The sequence below is a fragment of the Bactrocera tryoni genome, chromosome 3 (genome assembly GCF_016617805.1).
Source record: "Bactrocera tryoni isolate S06 chromosome 3, CSIRO_BtryS06_freeze2, whole genome shotgun sequence".
Classification (NCBI taxonomy): domain Eukaryota; kingdom Metazoa; phylum Arthropoda; class Insecta; order Diptera; family Tephritidae; genus Bactrocera; species Bactrocera tryoni.
In genome coordinates, this window is record NC_052501.1 from 57,570,631 (window position 1) to 57,583,868 (window position 13,238).

Below are 13,238 nucleotides of genomic sequence, written 5' to 3' on the forward strand. Positions count from 1 at the left end.
CCGATTGTGCCCTTGATCCCAAATTTCGTGCAAAATCTTTAAGATAAAATTTATTTATTTATTTATATTTATTTTTATTTATTTATCTTGCCCCCTCTTTGTATCTGAAACATCCTGCGCGCTTGAAGGGAAATAAATTTCACTGCCCTTAACATCCATAATTAATCTCGAAATAAAGTGCAGAGCTCTTGACACAGAGGACTGGCTTATAGAAGGCATATAACTATTACCAACGCATTTTTGGTAAGAGCCATGCCCGTAAAAATACAAACACGCCAGGAAACGCAGATCAAAACATATACTCGACTTCTGCACATCATGCGGCACCAATTCACCTATAAGTACTTTACATGACGATTTTGGGAATCGCAATGTATTTATAAATGTTGTGTCTTGCATAGTAAAAGGATCGCTTTGTCTCGTAAACCCTTCAAAATTTTCCTCCTACCCCCGATTCCTCCTCCTCAACAATTGCCGCATACACAAGAACAGTTCCTCCATGCTAGTTATAACACTCAAATATTTTTTAAAAAATGTCAAATATTGATGTAAAACAAACCAAACACAGATGTTTTGTATTATGATGGCTGCTTTCACACGTCACAGATATTTGTGATAATAGTGAGCATTTGAGCTTTTGAATTTTCGCCAGAGTAAGGTAAACCTCACTATAGTGAGAAACATCACTGTAGTGAGGTTGGTGACTTTTGTGAGGGCATGAGAATAGGGCTGTAAGTGCGTTTTATTTGTCCATGATTTTGCTATTAGCTTGTGATGGTTATATACATATGTATATAGTATATTCACTTAAAAATGAATTGGGTTGGTAATGCGGACAAGAACAATCAGCTGATATACAATTTGGTTTGAAATTTCAAATTTGTAAACGGAATATTAATATGCTATACAAATATATTTATTTTAGTTATTTGAGGTCTAGAATACAAAAAACTGAAAACAAGTGTTCATATTTGTCTTAATTTAAGCTTAATATTCATCCAAAAAACCTGTAATTTTGGTTTGTCTACATTTTTATCTGTCAAAATGAGGTTTCTCGCCTTGCCAACTACTTTTTTTTTTGGGGGGAAAACCTTGCTATTGTGAATGAAAAAAGCGATGAACTGGCAATGCCTCTAGTTCAATATACAAGCTATGATAGCTTATGACAAGCCAACATAATTATTTGGCTAAGTCTTCCACACAAAATAAGCTAATAGCTTAATTTGCTGGTAAAATAAAACACACCTAATATATGTATATGAGATCTTGACAAAGACATTCAGTATCCCGGAGTTGATATCTATCCTCTAATGTCGAACTTATAATGGATTTTTGTAAAACCACCAGCATATAGAAATTCTAAAAATTATAAATTTTAACCCTGCACAGATCATTACGAGCGCAAATCACAAGCACTGCCCACGAACTGTTTTGAAGTTCCGATATACTTATGTAGGCAACTGTCAGATGGTTGTAGATGCATTTGACTTTGACAGCAATCAGGATGGAGCGCTACCAACTCAACTTTGTTTCGGTACACATAAGTATGTGTTTTTCATTGTAATTTAGATCAGGTTTTGTTGTTTACAACGTAAACGTATTGCTTGCTTTACTTTGTAAGAGTCTGGTCCGCTTGAGTAGGCCGCACTTTTATATCTGTCACAAAAATATTTTATAATGCATTCTATAGCTTTAAAGTCCAAAAGCTTAAAGCGCCAAAGAGACCGGTAGTCGTACTCGTTCGTTAAGCTTCGAATCGTAATGACGAACTCTCACTGCTCAATGCTATTCCTCAGTAACTTTGGCCAAGAAGTGAACTGCGCAAATTCCATGTTATTGTGTATATGTAATAGCTAATCGACGGAACTCTTCTAAAACTCTACTTCTCAAATCAAAGATGTAAAGAAGAGAGAGAAAGCTCAATTTGTGTGTATAAGAGAGCATTCCCATATGAGTTTAGTTAAGTATAGTTCACCTATTATTTATTGTTGAGTACACAATATATTGCAGTGTTCGTCAGGAGTTCTGCGCTGTTGTCAAACGCTCTGCTTGGCCATTTACTCCTTGCTTATTTCTCTCTCAGTAGCGCTATTGTATTGTTGCCGACGTTTTCTTGTTGGATATTTTCGGGATTGCACATGCCAAGCAGTTCATTCGGCACAACGACCAGCAATGTGAACGTGTTAGGACTGAAAAGCTTTGGGAGAAACCTTTTTTGGACAGTTGTGTTTTCTTTTACAAGCAAGCATTGTTTTATATGTATGTTCTTTTACATATTTAACGGTAAATCGTCCAGTTTATATCTTCTTCTTCTTAATTGGCGTAGACACCGCTTACGCAATTATAGCCGAGTTAACAACAGCGCGCCAGTCGTTTCTTCTTTTCGCTACGTGGCGCCAATTGGATATTCCAAGCGAAGCCAGGTCCTTCTCCACTTGGTCCTTCCACCGGAGTGGAGGTCTTCCTCTTCCTCTGCTTCCCCCGGCGGGTACTGCGTCGAATACTTTCAGAGCTGGAGTGTTTTCGTCCATCCGGACAACATGACCTAGCCAGCGTAGCCGCTGTCTTTTAATTCGCTGAACTATGTCGATGTCGTCGTATATCTCATACAGTTCATCGTTACATCGAATGCGGTATTCGCCGTGGCCGACGCGCAAAGGACCATAAATCTTTCGCAGAACTTTTCTCTCGAAAACTCGCAACGTCGACTCATCCCTTGTTGACATCGTCCAAGACTCTGCACCATATAGCAGGACGAGAATTATGAGTGACTTATAGAGTTTGGTTTTTGTTTGTCGAGAGAGGACTTTGCTTCTCAATTGCCTACTCAGTCCGATGTAGCACCTGTTGGCAAGATTTATCCTGCGTTGGATTTCTAGGCTGACATTGTTGGTGGTGTTCACGCTGGTTCCAAGATAGACGAAATTATCTACAACTTCAAAGTTATGACTGTCAACAGTGACGTGAGTGCCAACTGTTTGTTTGATGACAGGAGATATTTCGTCTCGCTCTCGTTCACTGCCAGACCCATTTGTTTTGCTTCCTTGTCCAGGAGAAAGCAGAACTAACGGTGCGGGTGTTAAGGCCGATGATATCAATATCATCATCATCGCGGCATAAAGGCAGCTCCTTTTCGTGCTGTCGAAAGCAGCTTTGAAATCGACGAAGAGGTGGTGTGTGTCGATTCTCCTTTCACGGGTCTTTTCCTAGATTTAGCGCATGGTGAATATCTGGTCGGTTGTTGATTTTCCAGGTCTGAAGCCACACTGATAAGGTCCAATCAGTTTGTTGACGGTGGGATTTAATATTTCACACAATACGCTCGATAGAACCTTATATGCGATGTTGAGGAGGCTAATCCCACGGTAGTTGGCGCAGATTGTGGGGTCTCCTTTTTTATGGATTGGGCATAGCACGTTAAATTCCAATCATTGGGCATGCTTTCGTCCGACCATATTTTACAAAGAAGCTGATGCATGCTCCCTATCAGTTCTTCGCCGCCGTGTTTGAATAGCTCGGCCGGCAATCCGTCGGCCCCTGCCGCTTTGTTGTTCTTCAGGCGGGCGATTGCTATTCGAACTTCTTCACGGTCGGGCAATGGAACGTCTGCTCCATCGTCATCGATTGGGGAATCGGGTTCTCCTTCTCCTGGTGTTGTGCGTTCATTGCCATTCAGCAGGCTGAAGAAGTGTTCCCTCCATAATTTAACTATGCTCTGGGCTTCAGTGGCTAGATCACCTTTGGGGGTTCTACAAGAGTATGCTCCGGTCTTGAAACCTTCTGTAAGCCGCCGCATTTTTTCGTAGAATTTTCGAGCATTACCCCTGTCGGCCAGCTTATCAAGCTCTTCGTACTCACGCATTTCGGCCTTTTTCTTCTTCTGTCTGCAAATGCGTCTCGCTTCCCTCTTCAACTCTCGGTATCTATCCCATCCCGCACGTGTAGTGGTCGATCGTAACGTTGCGAGGTAGGCAGCCTCTTTTCTCTCCGCTGCGACACGGCACTCCTCGTCGTACCAGCTGTTCTTTTGCACTTTCCGAAAACCAATGGTTTCGGTTGCAGCTGTACGTAAGGAGTTTGAAATGCCGTCCCACAGTTCCCTTAAACCGAGTTGTTGACGAGTGCTCTCAGAGAGCAGGAGTGCAAGCCGAGTAGAAAATCGTTCGGCTGTCTGTTGTGATTGCAGCTTCTCGACGTCGAACCTTCCTTGTGTTTGTTGACGTGCGTTTTTTGCTGCACAGAGGCGGGTGCGAACACACTGGAAACGTGTCTTCCGTCTATCACAACATGGTCGATCTGGTTGGCCGTTTTTCGATCCGGAGACAGCCAGGTAGCTTGATGTACTTTCTTATGCTGGAATCCATTACTACAGATAACCATATTTCGGGCCCCGGCGAAGTTGATCAGCCTCAACCTATTTGGGGATGTTTCCTCGTGGAGCTGAATTTACCGACCGTAGTGCCAAAGATACCTTCTTTGCCCACCCTGGCGTTAAAATCGCCAAGCACGATTTTGACATCGTGGCGGGGGCAGCTCTCATAAGTGCGCTCCAAGCACTCATAAAAGGCATCTTTGGTCACATCGTCCTTCTCTTCCGTCGGGGCGTGGGCGCAAATCAGCGATATTTGAAGAACCTCGCTTTGATGCGGATTGTGGCTAGACGTTCATTCACCGCAGTGAGTGATAGTACTCGGCGACGAAGTCTCTCTCCCACCACGAATCCCACACCAAACTTTCGCTCCTTTATATGGCCACTGTAGTAAATGTCACAAGGACCTACTCGTCTCTGTCCTTGTCCCGTCCATCGCATTTCTTGGACGGCGGTGATGTCAGCCTTTATTTTTACGAGGACATCAACCAGCTGGGCAGCGGCACCTTCCCAATTAAGGGACCGGACATTCCAGGTGCATGCCCTCAATTCGTAGTCCTTATTTCGTTTGCCATGGTCGTTTCTCATCCGAGGCTGTTTGCTAATTTTTATTGGTAGAATTTTTTACGTGGCGGGTCTCAAACTCAGCGCACAACCCTGCGGAGGGGATGTTTCGCCTTCTCACTTTAGCTCGCCTTCAAACGGATGTTCTTAGGCTACCCAGAGAATACTTGGTCAAAGACCGGAAGTAGTGAGCTGATTGAGTCATATGTAAAAGAATCGTTTCTGGCCACTCCCAAGTGAATGGCGATCAGAGAACTTTCCTCACTTGCGTGAACTTCTACATATGACTCCATCCTCCAAGTTTGTATAAAAGAGAAAATTATCTAAGATTCCTTACAGTTGTTACAATTATAATATTGGGTTGCTTTTAGTTTACAAACTAAATAAAATATATTTTTTTCGATATTTTTCAGAGAAATGTAGATTAACTTAAATTTTCTTTCCCCACTGAATATCACGACAGTTGGTATGGTATGTGTTTAATAGAGCCAATAGTTTACGTCATAAATAATGAACTTATAAAGCTCTCCTACAATAAGCTAACGTAGAATTTTTGAGACTAACAGCCATACTCATACTTTCGCAAAAATCACCACCATCACTGTTGTGAGGTTTTCCGTATGCTGAGGTGATTTCAATATTTCAATAGCACAAATGCTCACAATTTTCTCACAAATTTTGTGATGCCTGAACACCGGCCGACATCATTTTCCTTGTTCAAGTTCTGATTATATTTTTCCACTAGTTTGGTAGTGCTGATCACGAAATTTTAGCTCATTTTATCGTATCACATCAAGTTTTTTCTTTTTTTTTTAATTTCTTACGTTTGACTTTTAGTGTTCAACAAATTTTATACAAGATTTGTTGTTGAAAAACTGTTAAAACAACAGAATGTCTTCAAGAAAGTGTCATAATAATGCGGATACATTTTGTTATATTTGTGGAAACTTTATGACTTTAAAGCAAAAACAGAAAATCACTGAATTTGTTGAAAATTCGTATAATGGTTATTTTGGCTTCAAAGTACAACTAAAACCGTGGACTCCGCAAGTAGGTTGTACTATGTATTTGTGTTGAACAATTACGACAGTGGACATACCGCAAATATCTACCTTTCGGTAGACCTTTGATATGGAGAGAGCAGACAAATCATATTGATGATTGTTATATTGCTGTACAAATGTGAAAGGTTTTAATGCTACAAATAAAAATAAAATTGTCTACGCAAATGTATCTTCAGTTACACGGCCGATTCCACATGGTCCAGACATGCCAGTGCCCCTCCAAGCTCAATATCTGATCTTAGTTCAACATCATCAGAACAAAATTTACAGGGTCAAGAGTCGACGGAAGTTTATGAACCAGTTTTAAATCAACCACAGAAAGGTGAATTAATTGATTTAGTTAGAGACCTAAATCTTTCTAAAAAATCTGCTCAACTTCTTGGATCTAGACTTCATGCAAAACATCTGTTAGCACCAAATACATATTTTGCTTGGTATAGAAAATGTGAAGCAGAATTTGTACCTTTCTTTAGTCAGGAAGAATCATTAGTTTATTGTAAGAATATCCCCGATCTTATTGAAATTTAGGAGTAAAATATAATTCTGGAAATTGGAGACTTTTTATAGATTCTTCGAAGCGGAGTCTAAAAGGTGTTCTTTTACACAACACTCACTAATCAGTATGCTTCTGTTCCAGTCGCTCATTCTGTTCATTTGAAAGAGACTTATGAAAATTTAGGAACATTGTTAGATAAACTTGGATATGAAAAACACGGTTGGCAGCTTTGTGGATCTAAAAATTATAACCATGATATTAGGCCAGCAGTAAGGATATACAAAATTTCCGTGCTTCTTGTGCGAGTGGGACAGTAGAGCACGAGACAAGCACTACGTACAAAAACAATAGACTCCTCGTAAAATCTCAAAGTAGGAATAAAAAACGTTATACGAAAAAATATAGTTAGTTCTGAAAAAATCTTACTACCTCCGCTTCATATCAAACTCGGTATGATGAAACAGTTCGTTAAAGCATTAGATAAAAACAATGCTAGTTATGAATACCTGTGTAAAAAATTTCCTATATTATCTGATGCAAAAATTAAAGAAGGAGTGTTCGATGGACCGCAAATCAGATCTTTGATGGCTGATGAAAAATTTGATGCTACAATGAATAACACTGAATCAGAAGCTTGGCTGGCGTTCAAAGATGTTGTCAAAAATTTTCTAGGAAATAATAAACACCCCAATTATAAAAATAAGGTTGCAAATTTATTAGATAAGTATCGAAAATTGGGGTGTAATATGAGCATAAAACTCCACTTTCTAGATCCACATGTGGACTTTTTTCCTGATAATCTTGGTGATTACAGTGAAGAGCAGGGAGAAAGGTTCCACCAGGACATAAAAACTATGGAGACAAGGTACCAAGGTCGATGGAATGTGAATATGATGACTGATTACTGCTGGTCACTGGCACGTGATTTTACTGAAGATACTCACAAAAAAACTACACTCAGACGTAATTTTGTCGCGAAACGTAAAAGATGTCACTCCAAATAGTCCTGAAGCATTGTTTAGACTAAATGTTTTCTTTGTAAATGTTCAAATATATGTTTTTGTAATTTGATTATTGATTTTTTCTTTATATTTTGAAAAAAATGCTTTTTCCTTCTTTTAAAAAAATCGGATGTGATAGGACAAATATGTGGGTGTTTTCGTGTTTAAAATAGTAAAAATTGGTTATAGATATATGTGGCTCAAATACAAACAACATTCAAAAAATTTTCATTTGTCGGCCGGTGTTATGATTTTGCTATGGAACCGTTCTTATCCAGGAACCAGAAGCAACAACAATACATGATCTTTGTGAATGATGATCTGGAACCACAAATAAAGTTATAAACCAATTCAATTTCCGAGCAAATAGCTGAAAATGAGAAAAGCGGTAGTATAAAGTTGGTTAAAACTAAAGAGAATGCATTTCCAAATTTGTACTGCTATAAAACGAAAAAATTAAAACAAAAAGAAATAAGGGACGTATAAGTTCGAGTATAATCGAACATTTCATACTCTTGCAACTTGCAAGGATTAAAGGCGGGGCAATACTTACTTACTTTTTACACTAGGCTTGTTAGCAAGCCCGGATCCACGCAGAACTCTCCATAGGTAGCACCCCGCCAAAAAAAATATTCTACTCTGGATCTGCCTTTATTGTTAGTAATGTGATGACTAGAGCAAGTTTTCATCCGATTTTACTCATTCTAAGCACAAATGCGCTCTCAGTTTTCTTAAGACTATTCACATATTGGCCGATATATCCGGTATAAAGTACCCGAAAGTTCGAAAATCTTTGTATTAGGTATATGGGGACTCAGGGAAGTATTAACCCGATTCAACCTCTTTTTGCTACACAGAATTATCATGATCAGGAAAGGATTCTCTCTGAATTTCAGTTAGTATATATCTCACACATTAACCGATATTTTCGGTAAAAAGTCAACTATAGGCTCTGTGGTTCACATATTCAGTAACCAGAGGCTTGACCAGTTTCGAATTTATTCATACAACTTTTTTTCATAAGGTGGCATGCTTCAAAGTTTCGTACAAAGTTTTATCCCATTATATTAATTGCTTCTTGGTTTCTACAAAGGAAAGTGCAAGAATGAAATTAAATTTAAATTATGTTATATGGGAAGAAGACGTGGTTGTAGTCCGATTTCACTCATTTTTACACAGTAATATAGAAAAATCAGTGGAATACTATATACCGAATTCGGCTAACATCGATTGTGCGGATCTCGAAATATGTCTTTTCACCAAATAGTGGGCGGTCATCGCCATGGACAAATTTTGACCCCGACTTAATTAACGCCTTGTCCTACTATTTCGGGGGTAAAATTTAACGTGTCTGTTTGTTACTGATTTATCGCGAATTTAGTAGTTTTTAACAGTACCGTTATACGGGGAGTGGGAGGAGTTACCAACCGATTTCATTTTTACACGATCGGTAGGAATTTTCAAAATATTTGCGCTAGGCGAATTTGGTTCTTGCATCTTAAGTGGTTTCAGACATATCTAAACTAAACTATTAGTGAACAGGTGTCCAAATTCTCCTTTACTGGAGGAGACACCGCTTACGTGATTATAGCCGAGTTAACAACAGGCGCCAATTGTATCTTCTTTTCGCAACGTGGCGTCAATTGGAGATTCCAAGTGGAGCCAGGTCCCTCCACCGGCGGGTATTGCGTCGAATACTTTGGACTGTTTTCGTCCATACGTACTTGTATGACATGACCTAGCCAGCGCAGCCGCTGTCTTTTAATTCGCTAAACTATATCGTCCTATATCTCATACAGCCCATCAAACATCAAATGCGATATTCGCCGTGGCCAATGCGCAAAGAACCATAAATCCTTCGCAGAACCTTTCTCGCAGAAACTCGTAACGTCGACTCATCAGACGTTGTCATCGTCAATGCCTCTGCACTATATAGCTTCTTCTTCTTTATTGGCGTAGACACCGCTTACGCGATTATAGCCGAGTTAACAGTCGTTTCTTCTTTTCGCTACGTGGCGCCAATTGGATATTCCAAGCAAAGTCAGGTCCTTCTCCACCTGGCCCTTTCAACGGAGTGGAGGTCTTCCTCTTCCTCTGCTTCCCCCGGCGGGTACTGCGTCGAATACTTTTAGAGCTGGAGTGTTTTCGTCCATCCGGACAACATGACCTAGCCAGCGTAGCCGCAGTTTTTTAATTCGCTGGACTATGTCAATGTCGTCGAATACCTCGTACAGCTCATCGTTCCATCGAATGCGGTATTCGCCGTGGCCAACGCGCAAAGGACCATAAATCTTTCGCAGAACTTTTCTTTCGAAAACTCGCAACGTCGACTCATCCGTTGTTGACATCGTCCAAGACTCTGCACCACATAGCAGTACGGGAATTATGAGTGACTTATAGAGTTTGGTTTTTGTTCGTCGAGAGAGGACTTTGCTTCTCAATTGTCTACCCAGTCCGAAGTAGCACCTGTTGGTAAGAGTTATTCTGCGTTGGATTTCTAAGCTGACATTGTTGGTAGTGTTTACGCTGGTTCCAAGATAGACGAAATTATCTACGACTTCAAGGTTATGACTGCCAACAGTGACGTGAAAGCCAAGTCGCAAGTGCGACGACTGTTTGTTTGAAGACAGGAGAGACTTCTTGCCCTCATTCGCTGCCAGACCCATTTGCATTGCTTCCTCGTCCAGTCTGGAGAAAGCATCGGCATACGCCAGCAGCTGTACACTATTATAAAAGATTGTACCTGCTCGATTAAGTTCTGCAGCTCGAATTATTTTTTTCCAGCAGCAGGTTGAAGAAGTCGCAAGATAGGGAGTCGCCTTGTCCGAAACCTCGCTTGGTATCGAACGGCTCGGAGAGGTCCTTCCCGTACCTGACGGAGCTTTTCGTGTTGCTCAGCGTCAGTTTACACAGCCGTATTAGTTTTGCGAGGATACCAAATTCAGACATCGCGGTATAAAGGCAGCTCCTTTTCGTGCTGTCGAAAGCAGCTTTGAAATCGACGAAGAGGTGGTGTGTGTCGATTCTCTTTTCACGGGTCTTTTCCAAGATTTGGCGTATGGTGAATATCTGGTCGGTTGTGGATTTGCCAGGTCTAAAGCCACACTGATAAGGTCCAATCAGTTTGTTGACGGTGGGCTTTAATCTTTCACACAATACGCTCGATAGAACCTTATACCCGATGTTGAGCAGGCTTATCCCACGGAAGTTGGCGCAGATTGTGGGGTCTCCCTTTTTATGGATTGGGCATTGTACACTTAAATTCCAATCGTTGGGCACGCTTTCGTCCGACCATATTTTACAAAGAAGCTGATGCATGCTCCTTATCTGCTCTTCGCCGCCGTGTTTGAATAGCTCGGCCGGCAATCCATTTGCCGCTTTGTTGTTCTTCAGACGGGTAATTGCTATTCGAACTTCTTCATGGTCGGGCAATGGCACGTCTGCTCCATCGTCATCGATTGGGGAATCGGGTTCGCCTTCTCCTGGTATTTTACGTTCACTGCAATTCAGCAGGCTGGAGAAGTGTTCCCTCCATAATTTAAGTATGCTCTGGGCATCGGTGACTAGATCACCAATGGGGGTTCTACAAGAGTATGATCCGGTCTTGAAACCTTCCGTAAGCTGCCGCATTTTTTCATAGAATTTTCGAGCATTACCCCTGTCGGCCAGCTTATCAAGCTCTTCGTACTCACGCATTTCGGCCTCTTTCTTCTTCTGTCTGCAAATGCGTCTCGCTTCCCTCTTCAACTCTCGGTATCTATCCCATCCGGCACGTGTTGTCGTCGATTGTAACGTTGCGAGGTAGGCAGTCTGTTTTCTCTCCGCTGCGACACGACACTCTTAGCTGCAACAAGATAGTGGTCCGAGTCGATGTTAGGACCTCGGAGCGTACGCACATCTAAAACACTGGAGACGTGTCTTCCTTCTATCACAACATGATCGATCTGGTTGGTGGCTTTTCGATCCGGAAACAGCCAGGTAGCTTGATGTATTTTCTTGTGCTGGAATCTAGTACTACATATAACCATATTTCGGGCCACGGCGAAGTCGATCAGCCTCAACACATTTGGGAATGTTTCGTCGGAGTGCATGATAGTATTTGGCGACGGAGTCTCTCTCCCACCACGAATCCCATATCAAACTTGCGCGCCGTCATATGGCCACTGTAGTAAATGCCACAAGGACCTACTCGTCTCTGTCCTTGTCCCGTCCATCGCATTTATTGGACGGCGGTTATGCCAGCCTTTATTTTCACGAGGTCATCAATTACCTTCCCAATGAAGGGACCGGACATTCCAGGTGCATGCCCTTAATTCGTAGTCCTTATTTCGTTTGCATGGTCGTCATCAAAAGGGGGGTCACTCGTCCGAGGCTTGTTGCTTCCTTTCATTAGGGGTGGTTTTTTTTTACGTGGCGGGTCTCAAACTCAGCGCACAACCCTGCGGAGGGGATGTTTCGCCTTCTCACTTTAGCTCGCCTTCAAACGGATGTTCTTAGTCTACCCAGAGGATACTTGGTCAAAGACCGGAAGTCGTGAGATTGTTGCGAGAAAATATGTATGTATGTATATAATTAGTTTTAGGCACATCCACAATAAATAGAGTAGCATGAGTGGAAATTGTTCAAATGAAGAAAACCAGTGTAAGTGTACTGTTGTATTTATTTAAATTTCTAAGCATAAATATATTAATTTTTTAAAATGAAATGTGCAGTGGCTTGTTGTAATAATTATTATGCAATTAAAGGATCGAAAACGAGTTTTTTCAGTTTTCCGGCCGATTTAAAAGTTGCCAAAAAATGGGTGTTATTTTGCAAAAGAACTGATATATTTAATACTAAATTAATAATTTCACAATTCTTTTATCATATTTTCATACATCTGATACATCTGAACTTATAATATATGTATGTATTTATATACAACACAAGAAACGTCTTCTCCATTTGAATCACAACTTACTAGACAATTTTATTATCAATAGGCCGATATATTTCTTTAGAAATGATTCAAATCTTTTCACTCAACAATATTCAATCGCTTCACTAAAACTTTTCATTAAAATCGAAAGAATTAATAATATTTTGCGAATTTACAAAAGTGTTTACTTTTCTGTTTACAATTTGCAAGCCATTTGACAGTTTTTCACTCTTGTTCTTCTCAACACGGAACTATGACGTTTCGTAATGGCAGTCGTCGTAATCTTGTATTCTATCATTCTTGGGGTATCTGTATTTATTTTCAAACCACCAATGAAATGGGTCGCAACCAGCGTTTGAAAAACTACGCTACTCTCGCGAGAGATCTCGTAACATTTCATTTTACTCTTGCTACCTCTCTCACTTTGTCGGGAGCCACAGCATAGCCTTAGCATAACAATGTAAAAGTATGTGCTCTACTCTGCTCCAGTTTTGTTAGGTAAAAACTATAGCTGGAGCAGGAACAAAAAATTAAATTTTGCGCTATGCTCTGGCGTAGCGGTAGCAAAAAATTGGGAGCGGTAGCACAGCAGAGCTAATGAAAATTTTCATGTGCTACAGCTCCCGCATGTGTTTGTTGTTTTTTTCTTTCTGTCATTTACAAGTATGGTACAAGTTGGTATATAAAAGAAAGTCGTTTATAACTCAAGAACGGCTGCACCGATTTGGCTTAAAATTGGTGGGGAGGTAGCTTAGAAGCAGGGTAAGGACATAGGATACATTTTATCTCTTTATGCTAAAATTCAATACAACTCTATACTCGTAAA